At 37.9% G+C, this 16,887-nt stretch overlaps 1 long non-coding RNA gene across 1 annotated transcript; it reads left to right on the top strand.

The window, feature by feature from the left end:
• The first annotated feature begins 2,297 nt into the window (after positions 1-2,297).
• LOC308687186 lies at positions 2,298-15,461 on the top strand. The gene is made up of 3 exons (XR_014029708.1): positions 2,298-2,491; positions 10,388-10,506; positions 13,665-15,461. It is a non-coding gene; the product is annotated as an uncharacterized lncRNA (long non-coding RNA).
• The last annotated feature ends 1,426 nt before the right edge of the window (positions 15,462-16,887 follow it).

The following is a 16,887-nucleotide window of genomic DNA, read 5'->3' as shown; positions in this document are numbered from 1 at the left end:
CATACCTAATCGAAGAAATCAATGAGCCATCTGCGAACATACAAATACAAAAACAAGGTATAAATATGCTTACACACTTCACTATACGCATACAGGTACATAAATGCAAACATGTACAATATAAACAAAAATAATAAATAAAATTAAAATTAAAAGAAAGAGAGATCAGAAATCAGTTTAAACGCCACAGCCTTAGTATTGTTGCTGACCATGTCCATCCCTTTATAACCAGTGTACTCATCATCTGATGGCTACTTCCAGCAGCATAACGCACCATGTCACAAAGCTCAAACCATCTCAAAGTGATGTTTTTAACATGACAATGAGTTCATTATACTCAAATGGCCTCCACAGTCTCCAGATCTCAATCCAATAGAGCAGATTTGGAATGTGGTGGAAAGGGAGATTCACATCATGGATGTGCAGCCGACAAAACTGCATCAACTGTGTGATGCGATCATGTCAATAAGGACCAAAATCTCTGAGGAATGTTTCTAGAAGCTTGTTGAATCAATGCCACGAAGAATTAAGACCTCCAACCTAACAGGTCCAACCTGGTACTGGTGCTAATAAAGGCCAGTGAGTGTGTGTGTGTATATATATATATATATATATTATAAATGCGCGGTCTTTAGCGCTATCTACGCTAAAAGGAAATTATCAGATATTGTGAGAGCACAATAAGGATGATGAACAAACCCAATCTACTGCGTTTACTTGCATCACTTCCATTACCAGAGTTAGGTTCAAAAGAGCCTTTTTTGATAATATCTGCTGGCTGTAGATTTATTCAGTTTCAGTATATCTACATTCGTTCACAAAGCAAAAGGAAATATTACATGAAAGGGCTCCTTAAGAATCACTAAAATTAAAGTCAATAGATAACCATCTAAACTTTCAAAAGCACTTACCAAGCACTGTGCCTGTAAGATAAAAAATACATCTGTTGCAACATTTGATCGATGTATCTATGCTCTTTGATATGTAGAGCAGGCTATGTAGAGGTTTTTTCAGGCAGTTCAAAAAGGAAACATCACCACAGAGGATTTTAAATGACTGTAAATAATTAAGAAAACAATGTCAATTTATTATCCTGTTAATTCACAGAATGAATTAATAATCTGCCGTCATTGATGTCAAACCTTGCACAGCAAGTCTATAGCCACAACTAATGACTTACATTTCAGCCTGTTCCTCAAACGAAGCTATAATTTGCTATAATATGGCTTTTATGGCGGTGCTTTGACACCTGGCATTAACATGTTACATAATTGGATAGTATCTGGATATTCTATAGCTGAACTCTATAAACCTTGATATCAAAAGAAAGTTTGTGTGTTAACAGAATTTTTTCAGTCATTTGCCAAAAAAAAAAAAAAAAAAAAACACTGACAGGTGATTCAAAATGCTTTCCATCCTTTTGACAGACAAAAACTCAGGTATATATATATATATATAGAGAGAGAGAGAGAGAGAGAGAGAGAGAGAGAGAGAGAGAGAGAGAGAGAGATGCTAATAATAGGGATTAGAAATGATGTTAGAAACTAAAATTTGAATGCTTCCAAGGATTTGATGAGTGTAACAAGAAATTCCAAGTAGGCTATAGTCCAGGAGAATAATTAATTAGATATAGTTCAATAAACTGGGTGACCAGAACATTGTGCTTGTTTTTTGTTTTGTTTTTACATTGCAAAAACACATAAAGAAAAAGCCCAAAAACTCACAATATACACTTATCACTTTGTGTGCTACGGAAGAAAGAAGGTCATTCAGGTTCGGAGCGACATGAGGGTGGTGAGTACATAACAGAAGTCTCATTTTCTTTGGTGAACTATCTATTTTATACAGACTGTCAACAATAGCCTTTTAATGGAAAATATATGTGGACTGTTGCACATTTCCCCTAATCATAATGAAGCTGTTTTGACTGCACCATAATGAGTGCAAGTGACAGTCTTATTCATTTTATGTATCTTATCTTATTCATTATCATGTAGAGAAATCTGCAAATATTTCCAAGCCAGTTTGCTATCCATCCGGATGCTACAACAGTTCAGGCCTCATTAGGTTGTTAATTAGCATACCTGTAAACATGAGGCATACCATTATTATGCAGTTTTACTAGTTTTATTTTATACAGCCTCATCTGAGTCAGGCAGCCCCGTTAGTCAAATGTTTGAAAATAAAGATCCAAATAAGAGGGTACAAACAGGAATCAAACAACCCTGTTCCAGTGGAGAGATCCTGTTTTTTGGAGGCGACGGTGCGCACGTGACGGAGCTGAGCTTCCGCGCCTCACAGTTTCAGTTCGTTAAACCCAAGGAAGAGGAGAACCGAACCGGCTGAGACTCGTCGTGGGGAAGAATTAGACGTTTTCGCCTAAGAAATATTTGAGCGGGAGCACGGGACAATGGACGCTTATGGGCTTTCGGACGACGAGCTCTTCTCCTCCTGTCTGCTCAACTTCACCTGGGAGAATTCATCTGAGCAGGTAAGAGCGGACACCTCGGGATACCTCCTCTCCTCTGCCCTTGGATTCCTTGTAGAAGCCTTTTATCGCACCGAATTCTCTGTGTGAATTGAACAGTGACTTTCAGCGGAGTTATGTTAGCCTATATGTAGTTGGTATCTTAAAGGGACAGTTCACTCAAAAATGAATATTCTTTCTGTCATTAATTACACTCGCATGTGTTCCAAACACGTAAGACACGTTTATCTTCTGAACACAAATGGAGATCTTTTTGTTGAAATCTGAGGATTTCTGTCCATCCACAGCAACATTACGCAGCTATACCACTTTGACATTTCAAAAAGTTCATAAAGAGAGACATTATTGAATCTGTTCATCATATAAAGCGATTGTGTCTCTTCAGAAAATCCGGACTAAACTGCTCAATTCATATGGATTAGTTATACGATCAATTAGTTGTGCAGCTATCAATGGAGTGACAGAAAGACAGAAAGATGAAGGAAAGTCTTACGGGTTTGAAACGACATGAGGGTGAGTAATTAATGACATAACATTTTTTAGGTGAACTATCCCTTTAAGGTGAGTCTTGGGGCTCAATCAAAACCAGTGTTTTGGTGCCCATATTCAATGCTTTTTAAAAAGTTCTTTCCCCCATTACATACTGTACGTAATGTGTCATGATCAGGGATATAGCTAAACTATTCTTTTTGTAAGTTTCTGCTTTAATATCCGGGAAAATTACCATGAAGTTGTGGATCTCAAAGTTCCCGTCACCAAATTAGAACAGTCTACACATGGATTAATTTGGCTCTATTTTGTGTTCATTTCAGGATCAGTCAACAGAATTTGTGGGATAATGTTACCACAGAAAATAATTAAATTTGACTCGAAACGCAGTTAAACTCCAACCTAGAAACGCAGAAACTCCAGGACCTAACTCGGTCCTGGAGGGCCACCCTCCTGCAGAGTTTAGCTCCTGCTTGCCTCAACACACCTGCCTGGAAGTTTCTAGAATGCCTAGTAAGACCTTGATTAGCAGGTTCAGGTGTGTGAGCTAAACTTTGCAAGACAGTCAGGCCCTCTGCAGTTGACCCCTGCAGTAAATGGAAGTAAACACAATCCATGAATGTTAAAATACACAGCCACTTAAAGGCTATAGAATACACAACAAGTGTAATTGCATGCTACTCTGTATATAGGCCTATCCAATAGACTATTTCAGATTTGTTGTCATGATGACAAAATGCAGATGAAATAGGCTATCCCTACATTTCTGCAGAAGAGTTCTTGTAAATTCTTTAACAGAAATATGACCATAATAATTTACCATAAGTGCTTTAACTGCAATTTTGGAGTTTGCAATTTTTAATGCAACAAATACTGTCATTTGAGGTTGTATGGGTGTATCCCAGGTTCAATACATTTTCATGCCAATCAATGTTTCAAATTTGTTTGAAAACTTGTTTTCAGCTGTTGAGCAAAAAGGTTGTTTGATGCGTGAAGTTGTAAATGGGATATAACTTCACAGAAAAGCTTAATAAGCTATTTTGAAACGATGTGTAAATCTTATGGCTATATTCTGAAAACAGCATTTTCGTAGAAAAAGTTTTTTTTTAGAAAAGGTCAAAATAAGTCTAAAATAATTTTTTGTGGTAATCAACATTATGCTAGGGCTGTCGATTGAATTGTCCTTTAAAGGTTTAGCTTTTGTGTCAATTACATCAATTACTCACCTGCATGATGTGCCAATAGGTGTTTGCCAACATAGCCTATAAACAATGATCAGCTCACAAACATAAAGAATGTAATATAGGGATGCACGATATATCGGCCACCATATCGTATCAGCCGATGTTAATTTTTAACGTTATCGTTATCGGCCCGATAAGAAAATTTGGCCGATATATTAAAGCCGGTAAATAATGGATTATTTACTTCAGCTGAGACACTTCATATGCTCACTGGTCGCCATGATAGTTTTAAATAGCTTGAAATGTGATTTAAATCACTTCAAAAATGAAAATGGTAAGTGCAACATGTGCACCGCAAGTGTCATATAGGCTACTTAAATTATGATAACATTATAATTGTGTGCTTGGGACATGGCTTTTAATGGTGAGACTTGTTTTTGTAACCAGGCTCTCAAAAATTAAATAAAAATTTGTTTAGATTTATCAGCCAATATCGGTTATCGGTATCGACCAAAATGTTCATATTAGTGCATCCCTAATGTAATATATGGTAAAAAGAAGCTCAAACATGCTTGCTTGACACATGAGAACCAATGAGGTTTGTTGTTGCATGTCAAGCAAACATATTTCAGCTTTGATTTATCATATTTGATGTGCTCAATGTGTGTCAAAGTTTTGGTGCAAACGACTTTCAATGGAGGGACTGAAATCTCTCAAATTTCATTAAATATATTTTCATTCGTGTTTCTAAGATGAACGAAAGTCTTATGGGTTTGGAACAACATGAGTGTGAGTAATTGATTAAAATAATTTCCATTTTTGGTTTTGAACCCAAGTTCTATTTCCTTTTAATATAGTTCTCATCATAAGTAGCAGATATGAGCAAAGGGTGGCCACAGCTGTGTGCTAGACCACCTCTTGCTTTATGAATCTGACTAATTCAGTTCAATTTCAAGCAAACGTCAATTCACAAAACGGATGCCTCGATGAGGTTACCTGGAGATCACCCCTCCCCCCCTCCCCTCATGTCCTTGATATTAATAATGAACACAATTGACAGAATAGCAAAATCCATTGCAGGAATGACATCTATAAAATAAAAGCAAAGAGCTTCACCGTCCTGTTTGGAAGCAAATCAAACCGAAATGTGATTTTGGGACAAATCTACAGAGATGTAAGGTATGGATCTGTGTGTCAGACTCACTTTGACATCAGTGCTCTAGAGGTATTTGAAATGAAATTGTATTTGACGCATATCATTTGAGACATGTGCTGGGCAAAGTTTAAATGATGTATGAGTCTGTTTGTTGGAAAAGGCACCTGACATACAGGAGTATTGGATTGTGCAATTTCATATGGGCCTTACTTAAGACAACCTATACTGGAATTTAGTGGATGGGTGAAGGCATTCATTTGATGTTTGTATATTTATGCACTAGGGAAATAAGCTACTCATCTGAATGTTATGAAGAGCTACAGATTTGTATTATTTTTGCTCAAAAGCTTCTTTTTTTTTTGTGATTATTCACAGTCTTCAGTCATTTGACTGTTGTAGTACATTCTAAAACGCTTAACATAAAAAACACTCATTGTCAGCATTTCCATTCTCACTTCCGTAACATACCGTACATAACAAATTTGCGTTATGCCTGCCTATGGTCTTCATTGGCTGCCCGCGGACAAAGTTACTTCTTTGACCCGCCCTCAAACACTGTAGTTGAATCTGAGAAGCAACAAGTTGTGTTGTCGACATGTCGAATATATGCTGTTTTCTGTGCTGTGAATCCACTAGGCAGGGTTTTTCCTGGCTCAAAATGAGGCGGAGGTGGTAAAATCCTAATAATGTATTTTAATAATAAGGTATTTTTTGTTGGGCATCATATAGCCTAATGTGTTTCCCACATTTATTTTTGTGGGTGTAGCTCGGTACCTCTAGGGGGGTCCGGGGGCATGCCCCCCCGGAAGAAAATTTTGTACATTTTAAAGATAAATTCATTAATCTGGTGCACTTTGAGTCACCCGAATCCACTGTTAAAAATAAATAATCCACCCGCAAACCGCCCATATTCTTTGATTTAGATATCTGCATCTGATCACCACATTACAATTATTCAAATTCTCAGTGTTAAGCATGATGGTAACATATCACACTGAAGTAGGCTGATTTAAAATGAACTTTTATTTAAAATAAAAGTTCTTCCTTTGGCAAAATTACATTTCCTGTTTTTACATTTTTTTGTACCTTATATAAAGGGCATTTCCCCCCTAATTTTATTACATGCATGCTCCATTTTTCATTTCAAATTCTTAAATTTGATCAATATATTCAATTAAAATAATAAGACACAGGCTGTTACCAATCAAATTAAATAATTTACATTAAATATTATAACTGTATTAAATGAGATTAATTTAAATATTTTTGAATATACAAATAAGGAATATTGAAAAGAATGATACTTTATGAAACTAAACCGCCAGTAGGAGGCAGCAGGCGACCGTCTTAATGAGCGAGTCATTGAGTCATTCATTCAAACGATTTGTTCAAACGGCTGATTTATTCAGAGTGAGGCAGTTTATGAATGGATCATTGAATTTTTGACTCAACCGATTCGTTCGAAACGCTGAATCATTCAGTAATGCTTCAAGTGTTCGTTGCTGTGAGATGCGCGATGGTGCGTGATCTTTGTTTGGAACTATTTTCGCTGCAGAAACAGAACAAAAACGCAGTCATTGCGTCTAAAATGTAAGTGACTTAATTTTAACTGTTTAAAGAACTGTTATGAAATCAGTCTCGGTTTCAGTCTTGATGGCATTCAGGAAAACAGCACTCTCGTCGTGTGTAGCCTAGGCTATTGTTTCTTAACAACATTCTTAACAACATTGTTGCAACATTGTACCGTCAGTACATTAGGTAGGCCTATTATTATCAACTATAGGCTATCAATCGCCACTTACATTAAATTAAATTAAACAGAATCATCCTCACATTTTCGGTGATTCCCTAGATATTTTTTATTTTTAAATAAAAAATTGTTTTAATCAGGGTATTTGTTCGGTTGGACAAGTAGTACAATTCTCTCTCACTTTTCCCTTCAAAAAAAACAAAAAAAAAAACACGTGTCCCAGACAAGCGTTATTGTCAAGCCTTGATATTTTCCTTGATGGGTTTTCCCTGAAGAGAATTAACGTTACGTTGTTGAAAACGAAAGTAAAAGTGACGCACGTTCATTTCGTTTTACCGTGATGAGAGTTCCGTGTCTTTATTAAACTCAAAACATTATAATTTATCGGTCATCCACCCTCGATTAATTGGAATGGAATGTTTGTATTACTTGGCCCGCCCGACCTGCGGATTATCCGCGATCCGCGCAGCACTATACGGGTTGAGAATGGACACAAGCCGGTAACCGCAACAGAACCATCACGGTGGAAAAACTGTATCTGACCATGTGACTGTCCGAATTTTGTCGAGAGCCGGAGGCGGCACGAAATTTTACGGAGGCGGCCGCCTCATAATTCTCTATGCAGGAAAAACCCTGCACTAGGTATGCACTTCCAAAGGATAAGGACTCGCGCTGGAATTGATACAGTAAACCCGACGCCATTGTTACTGTTCGTATGACTGTGTATACATGTGCTGAGGAAGCCTCCGGAGCTGAAATTTAGATATAGTATGGACTTTTAATTTTCAACGTGTGCTGTAAGCGATAGACCAATCACAACAGACTGGGCCGTCTGACCAATCAGAGCAGAGTAGGCTCTTGGAAAGGAGGAGTTAAGACTGAATGCTTTATCGGGTTGCTTCAGACACGTTGAAAAAAGAGTTGATGTGCAATGTATATTATGAGAAAATTGAAGTGTTTTTTTGACATTGGATGTATATAAACCTATATTATAGGAACTTTTAAAATAGCAAAATAGGGGCACTTTAAATGAATGTACTGAGACCGTGATATTAAAAGATCAAATTTGGTTTACCTGATTGATGATGTAAAATAAATATGAACGCTGGGTTCATCCACTTGCCTGCACATAACATGTTTTATTAATAAGGCAATTTGGTCCTCCAATACTTCACTGTCTTAATGCATCAAGCTATATTAAGCATTTTCTTTATGATGGTTTTATATGGGAAACACTTAACATGCAATTTAGCGCAGTGCATTCATATTTTGGTCTCTTCTGCGTGACTATATATTTGAGTTTGACCTTTTAATATCACTGTCTTAATACATTAAGCCTTGTTTAGTACCAATCAGTCTGCTTACCTGTATAGTGCGGTTCATCAATAAGGTGTATGTTACATTAGTAATTAGTACAAACCTGTTCAAAAATAACTTGTGGGCAATGGAGAAAAGCCTTGTGTTGCCCTCCAGGTGGGTGTTCCAATACAGGTGTGACATCAATAGTGAGTGAGAACTATGAATTAACTACCCTATTTTGTCCTTTCTGTTCTGTGAAAATGTAAAATAAATTAAGAAAAGTTGTAAATTTGTGGATCGAAATGGTGTATTTTACTCTCAAACTCTTGATTTTTCCTTTTTGCTAGCGATGTAGCTAAAGATTGCGTTTATGAAAAGGAATTTTGAACTACTAATAGGCAGTGCTAGTGTGCAAATAATAAAAAAGTTGAATTTTAACATGCCATATGATTGTACCATTGATAACCCCCAAAGGATTCATTTTTTAATTGGTGTTCAGCCCTAAATTTAGCAAGGTAATTAAAAGCCAGAGATGCTCCTCATTTCCAGAACTTCTGCTGCCTTTCCCCTCCTGTCTCGAATGGACTAAAGAAATAAATAAATAAAAATAAGTGCAGTGTTGACACACTGTGTCCTTGTGGCCAGATTATCCACTCATGCCTGAGCGGTGGGTAAAGCCTTTACATTATTCAGTCAGCTGTGCATGGCATGCTGGGCCTGGGCTGGGAGAGAGAGATGTGGAGAAATGCTGGGAATTTCTCTCAGAGAGAGGTTCACTAGATTTAAGTTGGACTTTTAAGCTTCCTGTGCTTGCAGCGTGCACATCCGCCTCGCAGTCCAGTCCGTAGGAAGGATGACAGGTTCATTTATGAAGTGTGCTGTATTCTCTGGGGTAGCTCAAGTTTTGTTAGTGAGTTAAGCATCGGGGAGCATTTTCAAGGCTAGCGCTGCTGTTACGCCTCTTGAGGGAGCTGTCCAAGGTGCTGACATTTTAATTCTACTTTTAATTCTACGTGTCCCTAAGAAATTCTAGACGCAAACAGTTGTCAGGCTTTCTGTGCTCTTAAAAACAACGAGTTTGGTTCATCTCCACTGATCAATCAAGTGTCCTTTTGTACAAAATGACCTGAAATTGCAGACCCTGGTGTCAATGAATATTTTTAGATCTTTGCTTAATGAGCTGGTAAAGGAAGAAACAATTTGTAAATGTGTTTAACTGGTTTGATGATATGTTTTTAATGTTATGGTGATTTTTTCTTTCTTTATTCCTTTCTTTTTTCTTTTTTTTTATAATGTTGTGCTGCTCATCTTGGCCAGGTCACTTCTGTAAAAGAGATTTTAATCTCAGAAAGTTTTATCTGGTTAAATAAAGGGCAAATAAATAAAAAATAAAACAAATAACTTTGATTCTTCAAGCTTGCAGAAATGAAAAGAGCCTTCTTTTCGAGTATGGAAGTATGGAATATTTTTAATCGTAGCCTTTTTTTTTTTTTTTTTTACAGCAAAATGGCATAAAAAACATAACATAATAAAAGTATTCCTACTTAAAGGTACCTACTCAAAATTTAAATAACAAAAGAGTTAATACATCATCAATCCTTTATCCAAAACGTGTTTTTGTCTTACCCTGAAAACCCCCCAGCTTTTATTGAAAAAAAGCCCAGAAAAAGACTTGTTTCGAATTTTGTCTCATTATTACCTCATAGTGTGACGAAATACCGCCTCTGCAGAAGAAGATCAACGCCTACTTCTACATCATTCCTTCTTTAGCCCCGCCTACCGATTCATGTAGTAAATACAAGAAAGGGCAAACAAAGGATTACTCCAGCAACAAAACAATAGAGATACTTCTGAGGATTACAATATATTTGGTTAAGTCTTTAAGTCTAAAAATACACTCTTTGCATTGCTGTCCATGATACTAACATTAAGAAAGCATGGATGAACTTTATTTTTTTAACGAAGATCCAGTCAGATCGTGTCAGTAAGACTGTTTGTTTGTTCGCTTCATTTGACTGCAGATTCGTTTTTAAACAAGACACTAGGCCTATTCGGCGCAGGCTTTTCAGAGAGACTGAAAATAAAAGATGATGTAGTGCCAACTACATTGGATCCGACAGTAATGTCGCAACACACAGGTGTGAGTAACAATTTTTTTTTTAACCGTGTGTGACTATGTCTTTGTCTGTCAAATTGTTTGATATGTATTGAGCATTTATACTGCAGTGCAGCAGTCAAACTGTGAATAGTTGTGATTTGCTGTTCTTTCCTTTGCTTTGGCATTTATGGGGTTAATGCATTGTATTATCGGATATGGAAGAAAGCACATGGAGGACGTAGAGGTTATTGTTTTGATCTAAGCCATTCACTGTAATACTGAATAAAAGCTTCATCTTTTTTTTTTTTTTCATCAGCAAGACATTACATTTTATTTTAAAACGACACTACTAATGACAGTACATACATTTTTTTATTTTATCAAAAAGGATGAACTATGAATAGCCTATAAGAACGACAGTGTGACAAACAATGGTACACTCATTCATAATTCCGTTTACACTAAACACGGCAAGTTATTATGTGTCAACTATAGGCCTAAATGTGGTAACTCCAAGTACTTAATATTTATTTGCACAACCAAGATCTACACTCACCTAAAGGATTATTAGGAACACCATACTAATACTGTGTTTGACCCCCTTTCGTCTTCAGAACTGCCTTAATTCTACGTGGCATTGATTCAACAAGGTGCTGAAAGCATTCTTTATCTTGCAGTTGATGGAGATTTGTGGGATGCACATCCAGGGCACGAAGCTCCTGTTCCACCACATCCCAAAGATGCTCTATTGGGTTGAGATCTGGTGACTGTGGGGGCCATTTTAGTACAGTGAACTCATTGTCATGTTCAAGAAACCAATTTGAAATGATTCGAGCTTTGTGACATGGTGCATTATCCTGCTGGAAGTAGCCATCAGAGGATGGGTACATGGTGGTCATAAAGGGATGGACATGGTCAGAAACAATGCTCAGGTAGGCCGTGGCATTTAAACAATGCCCAATTGGCACTAAGGGGCCTAAAGTGTGCCAAGAAAACATCCCCCACACCATTACACCACCACCACCAGCCTGCACAGTGGTAACAAGGCATGATGGATCCATGTTCTCATTCTATTTACGCCAAATTCTGACTCTGCCATCTGAATGTCTCAACAGAAATCGAGACTCATCAGACCAGGCAACATTTTTCCAGTCTTCAACTGTCCAATTTTGGTGAGCTTGTGCAAATTGTAGCCTCTTTTTCCTATTTGTAGTGGAGATGAGTGGTACCCGGTGGAGTCTTCTGCTGTTGTAGCCCATCCGCCTCAAGGTTGTGCGTGTTGTGGCTTCACAAATGCTTTGCTGCATACCTCGGTTGTAACGAGTGGTTATTTCAGTCAAAGTTGGTCTTCTGTCAGCTTGAATCAGTCGGCCCATTCTCCTTTGACCTCTAGCATCAACAAGGCATTTTTGCCCACAGGACTGCCGCATACTGGATGTTTTTCCCTTTTCACACCATTCTTTGTAAACCCTAGAAATGGTTGTGCGTGAAAATCCCAGTAACTGAGCAGATTGTGAAATACTCAGACCGGCCCGTCTGGCACCAACAACCATGCCACGCTCAAAATTGCTTAAATCACCTTTCTTTCCCATTCTGACATTCAGTTTGGAGTTCAGGAGATTGTCTTGACCAGGACCACACCCCTAAATGCATTGAAGCAACTGCCATGTGATTGGTTGATTAGATAATTGCATTAATGAGAAATTGAACAGGTGTTCCTAATAATCCTTTAGGTGAGTGTATAAAGGATATTTAATTCATATAAATATTTCACATTGTTGGCAAATGTATAAACAGTGAAATGAGATATTTTTCAGCATCTGAAGTTTTCAAAACAATTCCACACGTGTAATGGCGGGGACATTAAACTTATTTTAATATGCAAAACTGTAACCTAATCATAGCAGTGGGCGTTTACTTCCAAGTCTTGAATGCGGCACGTCTATCCAAACAGAGCATTCAAAGAGAGGGTCAAAAACAGGATATATGAAATACTTACTTATAAATTAGGATGTTTTTTGATGTAAATATCGTAAATTGTAAATTATGCAAAAAATTTTATTTACAAAAAATGTAAATTACTTTAAACTGTCTGTATTTGAATGTTCGACTGTCTTTTACTTCAATATCATAACACAGTATTATTTGCTATTGAGCCACTCAGTATCTCTCATCCTTAGAAAATGTTCTGAAATAGGGGTCCACAGGTGCCTAACCAATGTGTCTACCAGATGAAATTATCTCATCGTAGTGTCTTTTCTTTGTGCCATATTGCCGTGCCATGCATGAATGCCTGTCTAATCAGACTTCTCAAAAGAGCTGCTGCATGTTCACTGCTGACCTGTTAAACATCTTTTTGTGTCTGTCTGATTTGTTTGGTGTGTGTTGCATGAAAATGTGAACACGTAGCACATGATCTGGAGATACCATAAAAGCGCAGAGAGTCTTGACTGCTGAATTATTCTCAATCAGTTGCTTCACGCAAATGCATGAATAAGTGTTATTAAATAGTGGCCCATCTATAGAAAGGAAAATATTTAAAGGTGTTTTGTAGCAATAAAATATTAGTTGTTGAAATAATTAGACAATTAAATGGTTTGTATATATTATATATATACAGTATATATAATGTATATGTAATGTATATGTATCAAAATGATTCAACCCCCATTGCAAATCAGGTTTATTGGCAAAATTTGCAATGGACAAATCAAACAAAAGTAAATTAAATAGCTCAACACAACAAATGTTTCAAGTGATTTCTCCAAATTCACCTTAAAAACGCAACTTTTAATGACTTCTGCAGTCTCAAAATTATCCAACCCCTTCATTGCAACCATCTTTAGTACCTAATAGAACACCCTTTTGCTGTTATGACCTGCTGCAAATGAGATGTATAACCAGACAGCAGCTTCTGGCAGCATTTCTGAGGAATCTGAGCCCATTCCTCATGAGCAATGGCCTCCAGTTCAGTAATATTCTTGGGTTTGCGTGCTGCAACCACCTTCTTCAAATCCCTCCAGAGATTTTCAATGGGGCTCAAGTTAGGTGCCTGATGGCCACTGTAGAATCTTCTAGGACTTCTTTTGCAACCAAGCCGTGGTGGAATTTGAGGTATGCTTGGGATCATTGTCCCGTAGGAAGGTCAAATGACGCTCAAGCTTCAGCTTCCTCACTGATGTCCTGACGTTTTCTCCTAGGATTTCCTGATACTTCAATGAATCCATCTTGTCTTCCACACGCTGCAGGTTTCCAGTGCCAGAGGATGCAAAGCAGCCCCAGAGCATCACCGAGCCTATGGGGCCTTCCTCCAGACATATCGCTGATCCAAAGGGCCGAAAAGTTCCAGTTTTGTTTCATCGCTCCACAGAACAGAATCACAAAACTACTGTGGCTTATTTATATGATTTTTAGCAAATTGGAGCTGACTTTTGTTGTGCTTTTGGGTCAGTAGTGGTGTATGTCTTGGAGTTCTGGTATGGAAACAGCATGCGTTTAGTACAGTCTTTACCGTGCAAGCTGAAACCTCAGTGCCTGTTGCCACCAAGTCTTGCTGCAGGTCTTTTGCAGTCACTCAAGGGTTTTTCTGAACTTGCCTTCTCAGAAATCTGGTAGCAGCATTGATAGTTTCCTTTTTCTGCCCTGTCCAGGTAGTGTAACAACTGTTCCTTTAACTTTGAACTTATGCTTCCAACAATGTTTCTAGGAACTTTAGTGCTTTCGCTATTTTTTGCATCCTGTTCCTTGTTTGTGAAGGGCGATGATATCTTCTCTTAACTTTTTAGACCATTCTTGTTTTGACTTAGTTTAGCCATATTTCTATAACAAATGGAAAAGTTTTTTTAAATTGTAATAATGGTAATTCATTATATTACTTTTTTACTGTATTTTTGGTCAAATAAGCTTTGGTGAGCATAAGACACATTGGGCCCTATTTTAACGATTTAAGCGCATGGTCTAAAGCGCAGGGCGCAAGTGCACTTAGGGCGTGTCCTAAAATGGTTGACCATGGAAAAATGGTCGGTGCGCCCGGTGCATGGTCTAAGAGGGTTGTCCCTATTCTCTTAATGAGTAATGGGTGTGTTTTTGGCTTTACATGCAATAAACCAATCAGAGTCTCATCTCCCATTCCCTTTAAATGCCAGTTGTGCTCGCGCCATAGCGGATTCGCTATTTACATGACGGAATTTGATAGTGGAAAGACCGAACGTGTATCCAGAGGGCAAACGGATCTGCTCGTGCGCGAGGTTAAAGCGCACAAGCATACCATCTACGGGACAAGCCGGATTCATTCCACCATGTACACAATAATAATCTTTTACATTGTAATCCTTTTATTTTTAATATTTGACATATTTGTGTGCTGCCCTATGTGTTTAATGTACGCTTGTTGTGGACCCGCCTATAGGCGCACATTACTAACGCGCTCTTTAAATAACAAAAAAAATATTGGTGTAGTCTATTTCAGTTGCCTCAAAATAACAACACACCAACAATGCGCCTGAACACACCTCGTTTTCAGACCAGCAGCCCATGGGCACACAGATGGGCGCAAATGTATTTGCTATTTAAACAATGTGGCGCAGGACATGAAAATGATAACTGTGTCAGGCTGAAACTAGCAAAAAAAACACTTGTGTCGCGCTTGGCGCTGCATTGTGCCGGGTGTAAGATAGGGCCCATTTTGTGAGCGAGCGTAATGTTTCTCTGGGGAACGCAAACATTTTGCGATCAAACGCAAAGTTTCTCGGGGGAACACAAAACATTTTCGAGAGAATAAAAAAAACATTGACTTATAATTTTTCCTCCCATCTCATTTTTCCCCAACCACCATGTCCCTTTAGGGGCTCTGTACCACATCAAAAGGTTATCAGTTTATATACTATTTCCACCATGATATTGATTCATACTCTTTCTTGTTATTACTGTGAAGCTGCTTTGATACAACCTGTGTTGTGAAAAGCGCTATATAAATAAACTTGACTTGACTTGACTTGACTTGTTCGCATTGAGGTCAGTAATGTTTGTCCTTCAAAATACCAGGACTTGTTACAAGAGGAAAGCAGCAACATTAGGTGATACTGGTGTTCTGTCAGTATAGAGAGCATGTGTTTGATGATTGTTTACTGTAAAGATGATAAACGGTTTTTAGAGCCAGCGTTTTACTCCAGGGTAGGGCAAAGAGATCACCTCAACTGCACCTTAATTACTCAGGGTTCAGGGTGTTTGTGTGTGTCTGTGAATGTTTGTGTGTTGTCTTCTTTTTTGCCTATACTGCCTCACTGTGGACTATAGCATTGGACACCCACACACACTTACCTGGAGGTGAATCGCTCATACGCTCCTATCTCAGTCTCCCTTGCAATTACCGTCCATCCTACTTTCATTTCCATTTATTTATTTATTACATGTAATAACTCCGCAGGCTCTTGTTTTGGTGGCAAGCCTGGTCAGGTCTGGCCAGCATGGGTATATTAATTTCCAAGGCCAATCTGCAGCGGATGGATGAAATTATTTTGGTGCTTTCAAGCTTCTTCGCCACACAAATGTATTCTGTTATAAAGCAGCCGGTAGAGCAGACTGCAGGTCATTGCGAAAGGTGGGAGTATTTTTATGCAGGGAATATTACTCTGCCACTTCTTGAACTCTCCTTATTTTGTGATAAAATAGATTTAGGCCTTGAGTTCTGCTGCTCCAGCACTTTCATCCATTTTCTTTTTTCCCTTGCGTGTTTTTGTTCCGAAGCTTTTTACTCCTGTTGCTTTTGAGACGCTCATTGCATACACACTTTATAAGACAATACTGCGATTAGGCAGAGGGAGTTGTGATTACTGAGGCAAGTTTGAGAAGTTTAACAGCAGGCTCACGTTGCGCTTTCACACTGAAGGTGTTTCTGCTGTGCAACAGAACTGCTGCTCTATACAGAAAATCAAGTAATTACTATAGGTTACAATATTGAGTGTTTTCAATATGATTTTCGGGAGTGTGGCATCAATGTGAAATGTCATTTACATGAGGAAGGGGAACATATTTCTATTCAAATGGTAATCAATCTTCATATATTGCAAAAGGTTTTGTTTATGGATCTACAGAGCTTTTTCTCCTAATGTTCCACTGATACATGACAATACTGATCAGCTAATGACACTAAAAGAGTCCCAAACCCTTGTAAATCCGTTTGAAGGGAAATGTAAATCCATTTGATGATTTGATGAGCCCTTCAAAAATCTTGCACTGGCAATAATGAATGAATAGAATGAAATATTAGCAATATGTACACTATACCATTCAAATGTCGGGGGTCAATATATATAAAACGGTTAGTTACAGTCTTTGATTCTGATTGGTCAATAGCTGTGTTTTATTCACGATAAAACATGGCTATGACCGCTTCACCGATGTATCACTACACAACACCCCTAT

Source organism: Scardinius erythrophthalmus (genome assembly GCF_964197995.2).
Source record: "Scardinius erythrophthalmus genome assembly, chromosome: 2".
Taxonomy (NCBI): domain Eukaryota; kingdom Metazoa; phylum Chordata; class Actinopteri; order Cypriniformes; family Leuciscidae; genus Scardinius; species Scardinius erythrophthalmus.
The sequence above is the reverse complement of the archived record's forward strand: the minus strand, read 5'-3'. Positions and strand labels throughout refer to the sequence as shown.